Source organism: Lepus europaeus, chromosome 5 (assembly GCF_033115175.1).
Source record: "Lepus europaeus isolate LE1 chromosome 5, mLepTim1.pri, whole genome shotgun sequence".
In the NCBI taxonomy this organism is placed as follows: Eukaryota; Metazoa; Chordata; class Mammalia; order Lagomorpha; family Leporidae; genus Lepus; species Lepus europaeus.
Window position 1 is genome coordinate 140,928,915 of NC_084831.1, and position 19,239 is coordinate 140,948,153.

Below are 19,239 nucleotides of genomic sequence, written 5' to 3' on the forward strand. Positions count from 1 at the left end.
TCTCTCTCTCATTCTTTAGCACCTCTTCCCTGCAGGTGTAGAAAAGGATGTCTTCCACTTCGAATCATCCTGCACTGCTTTTTTTATGATTGGCTTCTGTATTCCCAGCTCTGGCAGAATTCCCAGAACACAAAGACAAACAACAGTCTCTTCCCTTCAGGAACGCACCAGCTGGTAGGGGGGCACAGACCCACGATTCCCACTGGTTTTGCAGTAAGGTGGCAGCCGTCATTGAGAGGGTAAGCGCTCAGCACGTAGGGAGCAGTCCTCTCCCAAGGTTTCCCTGCGTCACTGTGCTGGGTTTTACTACACAGCTCTCCTCTGATGGTTCGCCAGTTCTCCCCTTGTGTTTTCTAGGAATTGCAGTGTACCTAGAGACCTCTCCAAACACTCCATCTGCACAATCACCAACCACATCTGTTACAAGGACTCAGTAGTGACCATGGCCTTGACTGCTTCTCAGTGGTGACCTTGATGAACAGTCTACTGGGGTGGTGGGGATGGAGAAATAATTAGAATGTGTGGTTATGCTACGATAGCAAATTACACTTGACATCGCGGGGCTCTAACGCAACAACTTGTTGTGTAGATTACACAAAGAAATTTCTTTTCGTATATGAAGTCTGTAGTGGGTCTGGCATCTCATGCTTATGCCCTATAGTAAGCGTCTCTCCGAGAAAAGAAACCCCCTAGGACAGAGTCCTGTGACCAGAACTAGTAGTATATCACACCTAACTGCAAAGAATTGGAAACCTGAGGGGCCAGCACTGTGGTGTTGTGGGTAAAGCCGCCACCTATGGTGCCAGGATCCCATATGGGCGCTGGTTCGAGTCCCAGCTGCTCCATCTCCAATCCAGCTCTCTGCTGTGGCCTAGGAAAACAGTAGAAGATGGCCCAAGTCCTTGGGTCCCTGCACCCATGTAGGAGACCCACAAGAAGGTCCTGGCTCCTGGCTTCGGATTGGCCCAGCTCTGACCATTGCAGCCATTTGGGAAGTGAACCCATGGATGGAAGATCTCTCTCTCTCTCTGTAACTATGCCTTAATAAATAAATGAATCTTTAAAAAAAAAACAACTAAAAATAAAAAAGAAAGAGAGAAAAATCTGCCCTTGTGCCCAGGAATAAGAGATGAACAACCCAGGGACCTCATGTAACTTCTACCATAAGGAGTAGTGGGATATGAGAGAGGGAGAGCGACCACAGAGACCCCTTCCAGGGTTTTCTGTGAGAGGCACAGTAGCTGGAGGAGACGGGCAGTCATGAGATCAAGTCTTAAAGATGCTTGTGGTAAAGATGCAGGAGGGGAGAGGTTGATAATACCGGAAGACGAGCTAAGTAGGGGACTGACCACAGTCCTTGAGAAGGCAAGAGGGGATGAGACCCCATGTAGAAGAGGAGGGCTTGCCTCTGGTTAGACAGGCACTCCTCTCCCTTCTGAAGGAAGGCAGAGCGCATGGCTACAAAGGGCGGTGGCCGCCGAACCAGGTGCTGGGAGCTCACGGCGGAGTGCTTCGGGACTCAGCTGTCGCTAGCTGAGACCGGGGAGAAGAGGTCGCGAGCTGGAGGTCTGGAAGAGAGGTGAAAGTTGGCTGGCTGATTCCTACCCGCTCTCAGCTTGCACGTCACTCCTCCAAACAGCCTCTCTCCGGGCCCCCTCTTCGGCCTCCCTGCGGGTTCTCTTGGCCTCACACAGCCTTGTCCGAGCTGCCCTGGAGGCGGCAGGTTCTAGAAGGGTATCCGACTGAATTCGTGCTGGTGATACGCACGGCAGAGCTCATCTCCACCGCTCCTGCCTTTGTCGTCTCCTGCTCCAGAGACTGACTTCCTTCAGCGTTCATGGGGCCCCGGTTCGGAAGACTGGCAAAGCTTGGGAGTCAACACTTCTTTTGTCTAGTCCATGGACGATCCTGACGTGTGTTTTCCATGGGAGCAGCCACACGTGGCCGTAGCAGCTGACGACACAACCAGTGCTGTTTTCGAAAAGTTTGGTAGTGGCAGCCCCCTGCTGGCCAGAGCGAATAGCAGAATTACCATGGCCCTGTGCTCCTCACTATCAGAACGGTGAAACTGAGGCCAGGCAGCAGGACTAAGCTGGACAGCACGGGGCCGGCATTGTGGCACAGCGGGTGAAGCTGCCGATGCTGCCGGCATTCCGTGTCGGAGTGCTGGTTTGAGCCCCGGCTGCTCTGCTTCGAATCCCGCTCTCTGATCATGCAGCTGGGAAGGCAGAGGCTGGTGGCCCAAGTGCTTGGATCCCTGCCACCACGCAGGAGACCCAGCTGAAGTGCAGGCTCCTGGCTTCCGCGTGGCCCAGTCTGTCCATGTGTGGCCATTTGGGGAGTGAACCAGTATAGATGAAAGATCTCTTTCTTTGTCTCTCCCCCCTCCTCTCTCTCTGTCACCTTGCCTTTCAAATAAATAAAATTGATCTTTCAAAAATGTGGCTGTAATTACCAGAATAGGTACAAGGTCAACGGTGACTAACGCCACCTGACCACGTGGGATCTCTGGTGATGCTTAACAATCATCACATTCCAGAAGGCAGCACAGATAATCTATGAGGGTGTTAATTTATATGATCAAAAAAAAGAAATTGACAGCTAGGAAACTGAAGGTTAGTATCCGTTCCTACACTGGAAAATCATGGTCCCTAACCAAATTTTCATTTCTTTTTTAAAAAATATTTAATTATAAGCCAACGCCGTGGCTTAACAGGCTAATCCTCCACCTTGCGGTGCCGGCACACCGGGTTCTAGTCCCGGTTGGGGCGCCGGATTCTGTCCCAGTTGCTCCTCTTCCAGGCCAGCTCTCTGCTATGGCCCGGGAAGGCAGTGGAGGATGGCCCAAGTGCTTGGGCCCTGCACCCGCATGGGAGACCAGAAGCACCTGGCTCCTGGCTTCGGATCAGCGTGATGCGCCGGCCGCAGTGGCCATTGGAGGGTGAACCAACGGCAAAAAGGAAGACCTTTCTCTCTGTCTCTCTCTCACTATCCACTCTGCCTGTCCAAAAAAAAAAAAAAAATTTTTTTTAAATTATTTGAAAGGCAGGGTTACACAGAGAGGAGAAGGGACAGAGAAATCTTCCGTCTGCTGGTTGAGTCCCCAGATGGCCACAATGGTCAGGGCTGAGCCAGGCTGAAGCCAGGAGCCTCATATGGGTCTCCCACGTGGGTGGCAGGGGCCCAAACACCTGGGCCAGCTTCCACTCCTTTTTCCAGGCCACTAGCAGGGAGCTGGATCAGAAGTAGAGGGACCAGGACATGAACAGGCACCCACATGGATGCCAGTGCCAGAGGCAGCAGCTTTGCCCTGTATGCCACAACGCCGGCCCCAGGATTTCACATCTTAGAACCAGGTATCTGTAAGTTAGTTCATAGACTCAGAGCTCATCTGTTGTAGGTCCAAGGGGCTCCCCTTGATGAAGGACCCTGCACTGCTGCCACCAGTGCCAGTTTGTACGTGGTTCCCACTTCCCCTCCCTTCCCAGAGGAACCTTCAGCCATGTGTCAAGATGACCATGCCCTGGACAAAAGGGCATTTTTTAAAATTTATTTATTTATTTGAAAGAGTTACACAGAGAGAGAAGGAGAGGAAAAGGGAGAGAGAGGTCTTCCATCCGCTGGTTTACTTCCCACATGACTGCAACACCTGGGGATGGACCAGGCCGAAGCCAGGAGCCAGCAGCTCCATCTGGGTCTCCCATATGGGTGCAGGGTCCCAAGGCCTTGGGCCATCTTCCGCTGCTTTCTCAGGCTCTTTAGCAATGAGATAGATCAGAAGTGGAGCAGCTGGGACTACGCCATAACACCGGCCCCATCCCACACCTTTCTAAGACAGCAAATCAGAAATAATACCACATTCCAGCAGGGATGGCCCAGACTAACAATGTCATCATCAAAGACATAAGGGACACAGACGCAGTGGTTCCATCACAGCCCCATTCCATGTACTTGTATGGCCCTCTTTCTTTAAGTGAATTGAAGCAAATGACAGTGACTATCCAATTGTAGATGTAATATCTTCAATGGAGAAGATCAATAAGCTGCTGGCCCTTAGTGTAGACCTATTATTCTAGAAAATTCCTTCTTCTTGATTCCTACCGATACAAGTAAAACAGTTTTCCATTGCATTGCAGGGATAGCACACATTCTCCAGATGGACCAAGGCTTTGCTCACCCAGGGTTCTCGGTCACACGGGGTCTGCAGGCACATTGTTCATCCAGACTTTCCATGGCATCCTGGTCCACCATAACTGTGATTTCATGTTAATCGGTCTGGATGCCCTAGGGAGACACGTGTGTGTCAGATGGCAGAGGACACATCTCGGGAAGACTCAGGAGCTGCAGCACTTCCAAAGCTTTTAGGGGTCCAGTGTTTGTGGCAGGCGACAGGACCACCTGAAGATAAATATCCATTGGCTACTGTGCTCTAAGAACAAGGCACAGCCTCCAGTGAATCTCCTTGGAGGTTTTAGGTAGCACATACTCCACTAAGGAAAATCTATCCAGCTCACTCTGGGGGTAACTTGAAAAGCTGCCGATTTCAAGTGGGCTGACAAGGAGGGTCAAGTTCAGGATACAATACAAGTGGCCCTTCCCCTCAGGCTGTATGACCCGGAAAACCTGATGGTGCCACAGGGACCTGTAATGAAGACATTGGGGGGGGGGGGTGGTTTCTGGCAAGCCCTGATCGAAACAGCTGCTATTCATGGGGCCGGTGGTCTGGTGTAGTGAGTAAAGTTGCCACTGTGGCACCAGCATCCCATATGGGTGCCAGTTTGAGTCCCGGCTGTTCCACTTCCAATCCAGCTCCCTGCTGATTGCCTGGGAAAGCAGTAGAAGATGAAACAAGTCCTTGGGGCCCTGCACCCAAGTGGGAGACCTGGAAGAAGCTCCTGGTTCCTGCCTTCTTATTGGCCTAGCTCTGACCATTTCAGCCATTTGGGGAGTGAACCAGTGAATGGAAGACCTCTCTCTCTCTGTCTCTCCCTCTCTCTCTCTGTAATTATGCCTTTCAAACAAACAAACAAACAAATAAAGGAGCTGCTATTCAGAGTTACTGGGATTTGGGAGCATGAACCTGCCTCTCTGGCTTGGACCCTAATGGAGAACGAGCCCCTGACCATGGGACCCCAGCATCTGTGTAACTGGAGTTTCCCATCACTTGCTGGGAGTTATTAGAATCGCTGAGCAGTAGGTGAGGCAGGCACGGCAGCAATCCATCAGATGATGAGAAAGCTTACACACTTGGGTACAGGGGCGAACTGGCTTGAGATACGAATGTCCCTGCTTTTTTGGCCAGTTTTTGGTTCAGCTCAGGCCCTGGAATGAGTAAGATCAAAAGATGAAAGACAAAGAAGACTTAGGAAAAGGCATTTGGCTGTACTTCTGTAGTTGGCACAAGGAGAGCCTACCACAGTGGCATGTGTCAGTGACCACCAGGGAGTCTGTCTCGGACACTGGCCGGTCTCTCCTTAGCCGCTCAGTGCTGGTGCAGTGCACCTGAGAGCAGATTATATACATAGAGACTCTCCACGGACCCAGCATCCTGGTCGCGCCCTCCCCATAGCTGATCCAGCTGCTCTCAGGGATGGAAGTCCAGACATCCTGTAGATGGCTAAGTATAAAAAAAAAAAAAATTTAAAAGACAACACCAAATAGTTGCATAAAATCACATCAATGGCTGGCGCTGCGCCTCACTTGGCTAATCCTCCGCCTGCGGCGCCGGCACCCTGGTTCTAGTCCCGGTTGGGGTGCTGGTTCTAGTCCCAGTTGCTCCTCTTCCAGGCCAGCTCTCTGCTGTGGCCCAGGAGGGCAGTGGAGGATGGCCCAAGTGCTTGGGTCCTGCACCCCATGGGAGACCAGGAGAAGCACCTGGCTCCTGGCTTTGGATCGGCTCAGCGCGCTGGCCTTAGTGGCCATCTGGGGGGTGAACCAATAGAAGGAAGAGCTTTCTCTCTGTCTCTCTCTCACTGTCTAACTCTGCCTGTCAAAAAAATAAATCACATCACCACTTTGGTAAAACGTCTGTGAAGACTAAACACTCCTTTGTTTACTCAGAACAAACGCTTGTGTCCATAAACACGTGGGTACAAGAACATCGGGACAGCTTTGCTCATAACAGCTCTAAACCGGAACGAGTCTAGGGCTGTCGACTGAACTCTGTCCCCCAAAATTCACGTGTTGAAGTCCTAAGCATCAGTGTGTTGGAATGTGACAGTACCTGGAGCTGTGGCCTTTAAGGAGGTCGTTGTGTTACAGTGAGGCTGTTGGAGTGGAGCCTAGCAGGATCTGACTTAGAAGACACTAGGACACGCAGCGAGAAGACTCGAGGGGCAGGCACCTGTGGACAGATCATGGGAGGGCAGCCAGGGAGGGAGGCCTCCGAGGAGTTCAACCCTCCTGGCAACCTGAGTTAGACTTCGCCCTCCAGAACTGCGAGGAAAGAACCTTCTGCTGGGGACGTTTGGTTGCAGCGGCCCTAGAACACTTAAATACGCAGGTAGCCACCATCAAAACAAGCAATAAACACATTGTGTGGCTTCCAACCAGGAAACCTGCTCAGCGACAAACAGCAAACTCATAGATGAGGCAGTAAGAATGGATTGCAAAGATGATGCTGAACACAAGTTTTACAAAAATACCATATACTGTGTGCTTCTACTCAGCAAAACTGATGCGTGATGAAGACAATCAGATTACTGCTTGCTTCTGGGGCCAGGTGGTAATGAGGCCTGACTGGGGGGTGGCGTGAGAACTTTCTGGGCTCTATTTTTTAAAGATTTATTTGAAAGGCAGAAAACTAGAGAAAGAGAGAATGGATTCTCCATCCATGGATTCACTCCCCAATGACTGCAGTGGCCAGGGCTATACCAGGCCGAAGTCAGGTTTCCAGAGCTCCATCCGGGTCTCCCACGTGGGTGGCAGGGAGCCAAATACTGGGCCATCTTCCACTACGTTCCCAGGCACATTAGCAGGGAGCTGGATTGTGGCGCAGCTGGACTGCTACCAGCATTCTCACACGGAAGGACAGGGATGTAGTAGGTAGCAGCTTCGGTCCCTGCACCCCAACACCAGCCCTTGGGTTCTGTATTTTTAGAGAGGCTTAGGCTGCACAGGTAGATGCATTTGTCAGCCTGAGAAACAGAATCTGTAGGAGACAGAGGTTAAGAAACGCATTGTCAGGAATTGGTTTAGTCCCGGGGGGAGGGGCTGGCGAGGCAAGTCTGAAATTCATAGGTCAAGCCCTAAGGAAAGGCAATCTCCCCCGTCTTGGGAAAAAAATCTTACAAATAAAAATTCTATGGCACAGATGCTTTGGAAAAGTCTAGCATTTAGTCAAAAAGTTAAACACAGAGCCGGCGCTGGGGCTCAACAGGCTAATCCTCCACCTTGCGGCGTCGGCACACCGGGTTCTAGTCCCGGTCGGGGCGCCGGATTCTATCCTGGTTGCCCCTCTTCCAGGCCAGCTCTCTGCTATGGCCCGGGAAGGCAGTGGAGGATGGCCCAAGTGCTTGGGCCCTGCACCCGCATGGGAGACCAGGAGAAGCATCTGGCTCCTGGCTGCAGATCAGGACGATGCGCCGCCCGCAGCGGCCATTGGAGGGTGAACCAACTGCAAAAAGGAAGACCTTTCTCTCTGTCTCTCTCTCTCACTGTCCACTCTGCCTGTCAAAAAAGAAAAAAAAAAAAGTTAAACACAGAGTTGTCACAGGCAATTCTACTCCTCGGTATGGCTCAAGAGAATCGAAAAATGTTACACAATGACTTGTATATGAATGAATTCACTGCAGCATTATTCATATTAACCAAAAACAGAAGCAACTTGATGTTACCAATTGATTGCTAGATTAATAAAATGTGGTATGTTCATACAATGATGGATTGTTGGTTTATTTGAGAGAGGGAGAGAGAGAGAGTGCTCCTATCCATTAGCTCAACTCTTCCAATGCCCACTTCAGCTGTAGGGCAGAAGCCAGCCTCCAGGAACTCAATCCAGGCCTTCCATGTGTGTGGCAGGAACCCAACTACTTGAGCCATCACTGCTTCCTCCCTGGGTCCGCATTAACAGAAAGCTGGGATTAGTAGGCATAGCTAGTAGTCAAACCCAAGTGCTCTAAGGTGGGACAATTCCTCCTACCTGATAGGCCAAACACCCACACCAATACAATGGATCAGTATTTAGTTATCAAAAGTAATGAAGTTGGGCTGGCGCCGCGGCTCACTAGGCTAATCCTCTGCCTTGCGGCGCCGGCACACCGGGTTCTAGTCCCGGTCGGGGCACCGGATTCTGTCCCGGTTGCCCCTCTTCCAGGCCAGCTCTCTGCTGTGGCCAGGGAGTGCAGTGGAGGATGGCCCAAGTCCTTGGGCCCTGCACCCCATGGGAGACCAGGAGAAGCACCTGGCTCCTGGCTTCAGATCAGCACGATGCGCCGGCCCCGGCGGCCATTGGATGGTGAACCAACGGCAAAAGGAAGACCTTTCTCTCTGTCTCTCTCTCACTGTCCACTCTGCCTGTCAAAAAAAAAAAAAAATTAAAAAAAAAAAAAAAGGTAATGAAGTTGGCCGACGCCGCAGCTCAATAGGCTAATCCTCCGCCTGTGGCGCTGGCACACCAGGTTCTAGTCCCGGTCGGGGTGCCGGATTCTGTCCCGGTTGCCCCTCTTCCAGTCCAGCTCTCTGCTATGGCCCAGGAGTGTAGTGGAGGATGGCCCAGGTCCCTGGGCCCTGCACCCGCATGGGAGACCAGAAGCACCAGGCTCCTGGCTTCGGATTGGCACAGTGCGCCGGCCATAGCAGCCACTTGTGGGGTGAACCAATGGAAGGAAGACCTTTCTCTCTGTTTCTCTCTCTCACTGTCTAACTCTGCCTGTCAAAAAAAAAAAAAAAAGTAATGAAGTGCTGATACATGCTACAACATGGACGCACCATGTGAACACAACACTAAGTGAATTATTTCAGATGCAAAATACTACACATTATATGACTCCATTTATATGATGCATCCAAAGTAGGCAAATCCATGGAAACAGAAAATAGATTCTGGTCAGCGATGTGGCACAGCGGGTAAACACCCCCTGAAGCACCAACAACCCATATGTGCGTCAGTTCGAGTCCCAGTTGCTCCACTTCCGATCCAGCTCTCTGCTGGGGCCTGGGAAAGCAGTGGAAGATGGGCCCAAGGCCTTGAGCTCCTGCACCTGCTTAGGAGACCTGGAAGAAGCTCCTGGCTTCCAATTGGATCGGCTGCTGCCATTGCGGCCATCTGGGGAATGAACCAGCAGAGGGAAGACCTCCCTCTCTCTCCCTGACTCTGCCTCTCTGTAACTCTTTCAAATAAATAAATAAGTAAATCTTTTTAAAAAAAATAAGAAAATATATTCGTAAGGAGGGACTGCTAGTTAGTTGCAGAGTTGTTTTTTTTTTTTTGAGCTGATTATGAAATTAGTAGGATGATGGCACACCTTTGTGAATTCACAATACCTTTGTGAATTGTATACATTAGAAGGGTGAATTTTATGGTACATGAATTATACCAAAAAACAATACATAAAATTCTAGCTATTGTCCTTGAAAAAAGGGCCACCTGCACCTTTCTCAGAAAGAATTTTTACTATAACAACCAAGCCATGTAATTCTTGCCAAGCTCCCATGAAAAATCTCTGCCCAAAAGTTGTGTTGACTCCCAACATTCTGAAGATATGATGTCCACACCGTGACGTGCACAAACCTTCCATGACAGCCCGGGGAGCGTGCATGGGACTCCGACAGCCTTCACTCGGATCAAGAAGATACAGAAAGCTCTGGTGTCTGGAAAGCTCTCTCTTAGCCCCTTCTCAGCAGTGTGCACCACCTCTCTTCTGCCCCACCCCTCACATGTAACCACTGCTCTACTAGCATTCTAAATAGTCTGACCTCTTCCTCCTCTGCTATCTATGGGGGAGGAGAGGGAGAGAGGAGAGAGGAGAGAGGAGAGAGGAGAGAGGAGAGAGGAGAGAGGAGAGAGAGAGAGAGAGAGAGAGAGAGAGCGAGAGCCTCCATCCCCTGATCCACTCCTCAATCCAGATCTCCCACCCACTTACTGGAGCCATCACGCTGCCTCCCAGGGTCTGCATCGGCGGGAAGCTGGAGTCCGGAGCCAGAGCTGGGCCAAACCCAGGCACTCTGATGTGGGGTATGGGCATTTTCACTGATGCTCTAACCACTAGACCAAACGCTCACCCAGCCTCTTCCTGGACCTCACCCAGCCTGGAGTCCCAGTCTCACATCGTGCTCAACACCATATCTGCGAGACACACCCACGTTGTTGCGTGTAGCTGTGGTCCCGTCTTCTTCATTGCCCTTGTGCACTCCACTATATGAACAGATCACAGCTTGTCCGTGTTACTACTGATGTAGGTTGTTTCTGGCTGGGGACTATTATGAACTTTAAACACTGCTTTTTAACATCAGCGTTATTACTAAAGGAAAAAGAAGGACCCTCCCATCAAGCCTGTCCAGACGAGGTTCCGAGCTATGCTTGGAGGTCACTGTGTGTTCCAAGAGCAGTTATACCCTTGTGCAAATGGCCCAGCCACACGCTTCGAAGCAGATGTCCATTTTCAGGCAAAAACACTCAGGTAGCCTCCTTGAACAGGGAAAGGCCAAATCTCAGACATGTTAAGAAAAGAAGAAATTTCACAAGCATTTGGCTGAACCTGTCCTAGCATCTAAATGTGGAGTAACAAAGTGTACAAAGATCAAAGGCAGGCAAATAATTGTTCGGTGCATATTAAAGTTTCTTGAGATACTCTGAAGGTATGTCTTTCTTTCTTTCTTTCTTTCTTTCTTTCTTTCTTTCTTTCTTTCTTTCTTTCTTTCTTTCTTTCTTTTTCTTTCTTTCTTTTTTTACAGAGTTAGACAGTGAGAGAGAGACAGACAGACAGAAAGAAAGGACTTCCTTTTTCCATTGGTTCACCCCCCAGTGGCCGCTCCGGCTGGCGCACTGCGGCCAGAGCGCTGCACCGATCCTAAGCGAGGAGCCAGGTGCTTCTGGTCTCCCATGCGGGTGCAGGGCCCAGGGACCTGGGCCATCCTCCACTGCACTCCCGGGCCACAGCAGAGAGCTGGACTGGAAGAAGAGTAACTGGGACAGAACCGGCGCCCCGACCCGGACTAGAACCTGGGGTGCCCTTGGACTTGGAGCTTGCCTAACGCACAGCTTTCTCTAAGAGTGTTGCCTCAGAGCCAGTGCTGTGGCGTAACGGGTGAAGCCAACACCTGCAGTGCCAGCATCCCATATGGGTGCCAGTTCGAGGTCCTGCTGCTCCACTTCTGATCCAGCTCTCTGCTATGGCCTGGGAAAGCAGCAGAAGATGGCCCAAGTCCTTGGGCTCCTGCACCCATGTGGGAGATGGGGAGGAAGGTCCAGGCTCCTGGCTTCAGATTGGCACAGCTCTGTCCATTGCAGCCAACTGGGGAGTGAACCAGCGAATGGAAGACCTCTCTCTCTCTCCCTCTGCCTTCCCTCTCTCTGTGTAACTCTGACTTTCAAATAAATAAATAAGTCTTTAATTAAAAAAAAAAAAAAAAGAGCATTCCCTCAGGGGAAGAGTAAAAAATTTAAGACTTCCTCGAACTCAGGACCTCCTGGAATGCACCTGCTGGTGGGAGGCGCCAGGCAGGGGCCTCTGGAGCTGGCACACCCTGTGTGATGTCATAGAGCTCCATGAGACAGCACGGCACTGCCTTTGCACAGCAACACGCAGGCAGGGCAGCCCAGCACAGCCTAGCACCGTAAAGTCTGCCATCCAGAAAAAAACAAACAAACAAACCAGAAACACACACAGCATCTTCCAGCCTGTTCAGCATAGATTCTGGCCTCTTTCCTTCTTTTTTTTTTTTTTTTTCTATAATACCGTTTGGAAAACATCAATTACGCAACAGCCAGTGGTGAGTGGAGGGAGCTCAGTGTGCGGGGGAGTGGAACAGGCATGGGAGGCGAAGAGTCTTCACCGTGACCCGGTGGAAACAGTACATCAAGTCACTGGGTGGTGAGTGGGCCTACGGCTCTGGGCACTGAGACTGAGAGATTCATTTTTTTGAAGGAGCAGTAGCTACCCATCTGGCTATACCCCCGAAGGTGGATTTGGGCCCTGTGGTAGCTTTAGTTCCTCAAACACAAGTCAACTGTCATTTTGTACTCCTTGGGGTTTTTTAAAATTTCTACCAAGTAAAGGTATTTCTTCTTAAAAAAAAAATGTAATGTAAAAGAAAAAAATGAAAGCCCATGGTATTATTGGAAATGCATAGATCTTGCATAAAGTATTGAGATCGTCCTAAGGATCTTGAGATTGAAGGATTGACAGCCCTTGTCTCTTCTGTTGAGAACAGTGTTTTCTTTTCTTTTTTTTTTTTTTAACAGACTATTTGTTGACCTCTTTTACTTAGTGTAGGGTTAACTTCACGGTCATTAAAAAAAACTGAGAGTGGATCTTTGTAAAAGTTAAAAGTGGGAATGGGAGAGGGAGGAGGAAGGAGAATTGGGATGAGGGTGGGAGGTGTATGTAACTTAAATAAAATTTTTTAAAAAAGATTGTCCTAAGAAAGTGAGGGGATTTTAAAATACTGATTATTCACAGAAAAATTACCTGTGATGTCATCTAAAGCGTGGCCATGTGTTCCTGCCTCTAAAGATTCATATTTTAAAATACACCAGTGACTGTAAACCCATATTTAGATTGGGATGTGTGTGTGTGTGCGTGGTGTTGCGTTAATTAGCTGTGTTCTTCTCTTTGTTATAGGATTCTTCTAGTGAACTCCTAGGTTTCTTTAATACACTTAGAAAACTTTATTTGCTGTCCATATAAATTATTTACCATTGAAATGTGTTTTTCAAACAAGTGCTGTTTCTCTATGAGAAGTCAGCCTATTTTAGTGAAGACAATAGCATGTTTTTCTCTGAAGTTACAGAGTCAAAGGCTAATTACAGACTCGTAGGTCTGTCTCTCGGTGGGAGAGATTTTCTGTGTGTGGGGAGGTGCATATTCCAGGGAACTAGGATGAGCTCTGCTTTAAGAAATTGTAATGTGAAAAAATGAAATTGTAATGTGAGAAACTTGTCAGTAAAATAAGAAAATTGTGGGGGAGGGGTGAACCTTCATAAGTACACATTTAAATCAAATTCCTCTCAACTTTTCTTACTATATCAGAATCCTTTTAAAGACCATGGATTTATTTTTCAGTAATAATCCTAACACATAAATGGAGCTGTCTCTCCTCTCCTATTTTCTCTTTCAACTAGTTCCTAATGGCTTTTGGGTTTTGGTCATTAACATAGAAGTCTCTTGAATTTTAGACTTTTAATGGAAAGATATGGTGCTAATTAAACAGCTTCAGTCCTTTTCACTTGTCCTAAGCCACTACTTCCCCAAGTTAAAAGCTATCTTCTGCTCTTGAACATTTGACACATTTGCATACTCAAATATTTTATACAAGATTTGCATAATCAAATGTTTCATTTATAAAACGTGATTCATTTGATCAATGAACTTCTCTTGTGCAACCAGCATCTTTGTTAGAGGGTTCCTGTGTCCTGGGAGAATATTCTTGTATTAACAAATGCTCCTGATCCAAATGTATAGCCCGCCTTCTTTGGTCCGGTAGTCTCTGGACTCAGTCTCACAGGTGCACCCCTGGACGATTCTGCAGTTCATTCCATCTTGGTGGCATAGCAGTGTTTCCGTCACGCGAGGTCAGAACTTGGCCCTCGTTACTGATCTGATGCGCAGGAGGATACCTGGGCAAGGTCCTGAGTGGGGCAGGGCACGTGTTGCCTTGCAAAGCAGTGGAGAGAGTCAGCCGCTCCTGGGGAGGAGTGAGCCTAAAGGACCACCTGGGTCTGGAGTTTCCAGTTCTCCAGTGCATCTCTACCCAGACAGCCCCACCCAACTCTCAGAGTCTCCTCCTTCCCTCCACAGACAACAGCCAGGACTGTGGATTCAGCCTTCCCTGAAAACCCAGCCCTGGACCTGTACTCCCAGGCAGAGTCTCCTTATGCTGTGAAGGAGGCCCCAGCTCTGCTACTTTGCCTTAAATTGGTGAACTTGTGGCCTTTCGCTGCCTTTCTCAAATTCATCCACAGCATCCAACAATGGCCATTTGATGCCAGGATATCTACAATTTCAGCGTCCCTTCTTCCCCTACCACTCAAATACACTAACCAGACATTTCTTTCCACCAGTGTTCCATCCCAATTCACCACCAATGAAATGTTACCAAATACACTGCTATAGCTTGCCAGGGGCTATCAGAACACTATCTTTCCACCAGCAACACCTTCAGGGTGGCCCATTGCTAAAATTCCATTTTATTTTATTTATTTTTTAAAAAGATTTCTTTATTCACTTGAGAGGCAGAATTACAGACATGGAGAGGGAGAGACAGAGAGAGAAGTCTTCTATCTACTGGTTTATTCCCTAAATGGCCACAGTGGTCAGAGCTGGACCAATCCAAAGCCAGGAGCCAGGAGTTTCTTCTGGGTCTCCCACGCAGGTACAAGGGCCCAAACATTTGGACCATCTTCTACTGACTTCCCAGGCCTTCAGCAGGGAGCTGTATCAGAAGTGGAGTAGCCAGGACTCAAATGGGAGCTCATATGGGATGCCATGCTGCAGGCAGATGCTTAACCTGCTATGCCACGGTGCCAGCTCCCTAAAATTTCATTTTAGAGTCATTTTTCAGGATCATTTCCAGTATCAACTATTCTATGGAGGTCAAGTTCCTCCAAATGGACTCAGACTATGATTTCAGGCAGGAAGTCCTTGGGGAATGGGTTTGTGGATGAAAAGTTCAGGAGAGGATGGGCATTAGGGTGATCAGAGGAAGAGGCTGAACTCGGACACCGCTGCAGGAAGCGACCCGGCCTGTCCCATGGGCAGCTCTGGGCTGGGCGCGTCTTTAGAGTTCGCCCAAGTGAGGCAAGGGGATTGGGTACAGGCCCCAGTCTTCAAATGCAGGTTCTCCTGCGAGGGGAGAGAATATGTCTGCAACCACATTTAATAGACACATGTGTTTCTATGATGGGGTTACACTGGAAAATAAATCCATATTCTCTAGCAGGTTCTACTAGAGTAAGAAGACTTGAAGGAAATTCGCTTGAGCAAATTTGCTTGAGCAAAGCAGATTGCCAAGGGCAATTCTGGGGAACGGACTCGACGTGAGCCTTCGGCAACCGCTGCACCTGGCACTTTGGGAAACGAGACACCCTCAGGGGGTGTCTGGGTCACACGGCACAGCCTCCACTGTGGAAGACATTTTATTCAGATAGCTCCAAGTCTCTCTGGGTGCCACGGTCCCTTGCTGGTGGTTGATGCCAGATAATTGTTCTGGGCACTAGGTTCTGTTGAGCTGTGTGTGTTTTCCGTTGAAACTGGAGTATGTCTGAGAGCTCTTCTCTAAGGTGTGCCTAAGGTCAAAACTGTAGAAGCCAAACTCTATTCTCGAGTCAGAGGGAGGATAAAAACGGGAGTTAACACTAAATGTTCAAATGCCAGAAATATGCGTGAGACAAACTCCCAGTGGAGGTTCTTGGCCCGAGGACAGACTTGGAATACTTAAGGTTCATTTCATTTATCACCCTTTCCAGGGCAAGTGTTGTCATGTGATCGAAAGGGACAGGATGGGGGAGACAAATGGCTGCCACATCCGAGTGTCTGCCTGTGGGGATGCTATTCGATGGACATGGCTTCTTTTCACTGCTAATCTTTTTTTTAAAGTATTTTTTCAGTGTAGTGTACATTATAAAAAATAGAATAAAAATAAAATAGTTTTTAAAATTTACTTGTATTATAGGGAAGGAGAGAGAGAGAGAGGAAGAGAGAGAGAGAGAGAGTTTCCAACTACTGGGTCACTCCCCAAATGTCAACAGTCCTGAACTGGACTAGGCTGAAACTGGGAGCTGGGAACTCAACATGGGTTTCACACATGTGTGGCAGGGACTCAACGACTTGAGTTATCTCCTGCATCCTCCCAGGGCGTGCATTAGCAGGAGGCTGGAATTGGGAGCAGGGCTGAGACGCGAGTCCTGGCACCCCAACATGGGTCACAGGGCATCCCAAGCAGTGCCTTAACCACTGTACCAACACCTGTCCACCTCCCCCGACAGTCCTTACTGGAGTGAAGAAGGAGAGGAGACAGACTCCTGTATTCAATCTATCATCCTTAAGGGAAACCTCTCAAGAATTTCCTTTTTTTTTTCCTTTGATAAATCAGGAACAAGTTCAGACATAACGGAAATATAGAGAAAAATATGAACACTGCATGTATGCTTCAAACTCTGCCAAACTACATCATTTTGCCATATTTGCCTCAGCACCTTTAAGAAACAACCATCGAGGGGCCGGCACTGTGGCGCAGTGGGTTAAAGCCCTGGCCTGAAGCGCCAGCATCCCTATGGGTGCCAGTTCTAGTCCCTGCTGCTCCTCTTCCAGCCCAGCTCTCTGCTGTGGCCTGGGAAAGCAGTAGAAGATGGCCCAAGTCCTTGGGCCCCTGCACCCGCGTGGGAGACCCGGGAGAAGCTCCTGGCTCCTGGCTTCGATCGGCGCAGCTCCGGCCGTTGCGGCCATCTGGGGAGTGAATCAGTGGATGGAAGACCTCTCTCTGTCTCTACCTCGCTCTGTAACTCTTTCAAATAAATAAATAAAATAAATCTTAAAAAAAAAGAAAGAAAGAAAGAAAGAAAGAAAGAAAGAAAGAAAGAAAGAAAGAACCATTGAAAATACAGTAGGAGCCCCATGTTCTCCCCAGCGCCCTCTCTGATGGAGGTAATCACCATTTACCTGCATGTCATTCACACGCATGGTTTTTCCATGTTTTGGCCACGTATGGATGTATCCACACACAATGGCATCGTTTTCCATGCTTTACAAATTCACATTCTACTTTGATCCTTTTTTGCACAGCATAGGTTTGTTTGTTTTTGTTTTTTTTTTTTTTTAGATTTTACAATATTTTTAAATGTATTCCTGGTTGATGCACTTCTATCATTGATAGAAGAGTCTCATGCTGTCAATGCACCTGTTGAAGCTTTAGTGTCCAGTGTTTCACCATTATAACCAATGCTTCAATAACAATTCTTGTACATAATCCCATTATACATCTTTAGATGAGAGATGCATCCAGTTCATTGGCAGTCTCTTTAGAATACATTCCTAGGGATGGAACTGCTTCACCACATCATATACATAGGATATATATATATATATATTCATGGGGGGTCTTCAAAAAGTTCACAGAAAATATGTATTATGAAAAACTGTGTGAACTTCAAAAATGTTTGCACAAAAATAAATTTATCTTTTAATTCCATTTTTCTGTGAACTTCTTATGGTGATAAAATATACATTTGGAATTAGCCAGGTGAAGTAAGTTTAGATAATCACAATTTTGTGGACAAAGCCCAAAGCATCACTATCAGGAGCCAGTCAAGTACATGGCTTCTTGTCCCCATCAGGCCTGACCACTGTCTTGACCTTGGCCACATGGGTGTCGTAGAGTTTCTTCACACCCTTTTCACGTGGTGCTTGTTGGCCTTGACATCCACAACAAACACCAGGATGTTGTTGTCTTCTGTCTTCATCATGGCGGACTCAGTGGTCAGGGGGAACTTGATGATGGTGTGGCGGTTAAGCTTGTTTCTCCTGGGGGTACTCTTCCGAGGAGATCTGAGCTGCTGCCCAAGCTTTAGTGTGTTGGGCCACCAGAAGGTGGTGACCTGGAGATCGAGATCTGAGCTGCTGCCCAAGCTTTAGTGTGTTGGGCCACCAGAAGGTGGTGACCTGGAGATCTTCATGTGTGTGTGTGTGTGTGTGCTGTGAATACCTTTCAGCACTGCCTCCCATGCACTCAAAGGCTTTGCTTTGACTTTGGCTTGGAGAGAAGCAGGAGTTGGTGGAAGAGTCTATGAATTTTTGGAGGTGCTTTCATATACCTTTTTAAAGTTTGAAAGTCAGAGTGACACAGAGAGAGGAGAGGCAGAGACAGAGAGAGAGAGAGAACGATCTTCCATCCAATGGTTTACTCCCCAACTGGCTGCAATGGCTGGAGCTATACCGATCCAAAGCCAGGAGCCAGGAGCTTCTTCCGGGTCTCCCACACGGGTGCAGGGGCCCAAGGACCCGGGCCATCTTCTACTGCTTTCCGAGGCCATAGCAGAGAGTTGGACTGGAAGTGGAGCAGCCGGGCCTTGAACTGGTGCCCATATGAGATGCTGGCGCTTCAGGCCAGGGTTTTAACCCACTGCACCATAGCAACGGCCCCTATATCTTTAATTTAGCTAGATATTTCCAAAATTCTTGTACCAATTTTCAGTACCATTAGCAGGAGACCCTAGGTCTTATTGCCTGCTTTTTCTCCAGTATGTAACCTCACATGTTTTTACATTTTTCAAAAAGATTTTATCTATTTATTTGAGAGGTAGAGTTACAGACAGAGAGACAGAAAGATCTTCCATCTGCTGATTCACTCCCAAAATGGCTGCAATGACCACAGCTGAGCCTATATGAAGCCAGGAGCCAGGAACCTCCCCCGGGTCTCCCAAGCAGGTGCAGGGGCCCAAGCACTTGGGCCATCCTAGCTGGATCAGAAGAGGAGCAGCTGGGACTAGAACCAGCGTCCATATGAGATGTTGGCGCTGCAGGCAGAGGTCCAATCTACTATGCCACAATGCTGACCCCTGTTTTTTAAATTTTTTTCTCTTTTTTTGACAGGCAGAGTGGACAGTGAGAGAGAGAGACAGAGAGAAAGGTCTTCCTTTTGCCGTTGGTTCACCCTCCAATGGCCACCGCGGCCGGCGTGCTGCTGCCGGCGCACTGCGCTGATCCGAAGGCAGGAGCCAGGTACTTCTGCTGGTCTCCCATGGGGTGCAGGGCCCAAGCACCCGGGCCATCCTCCACTGCACTCCCTGGCCACAGCAGAGAGCTGGCCTGGAAGAGGGGCAACCGGGACAGAATCCGGCGCCCCGACCGGGACTAGAACCCGGTGTGCCGGCGCTGCAAGGTGGAGGATTAGCCTGTTGAGGCACGGTGCCGGCCTGTTTTTAAATTTTTAACAATGGGGCCGGCGCCGTGGCTCACTTGGTTAATCCTCCACCTGCGGCGCCGGCATCCCATATGGGCGCCGGTTCTAGTCCCGGTTGCTCCTCTTCCAGGCCAGCTCTCTGCTGTGGCCTGGGAAGGCAGCGGAAGATGGCCCAAGTGCTTG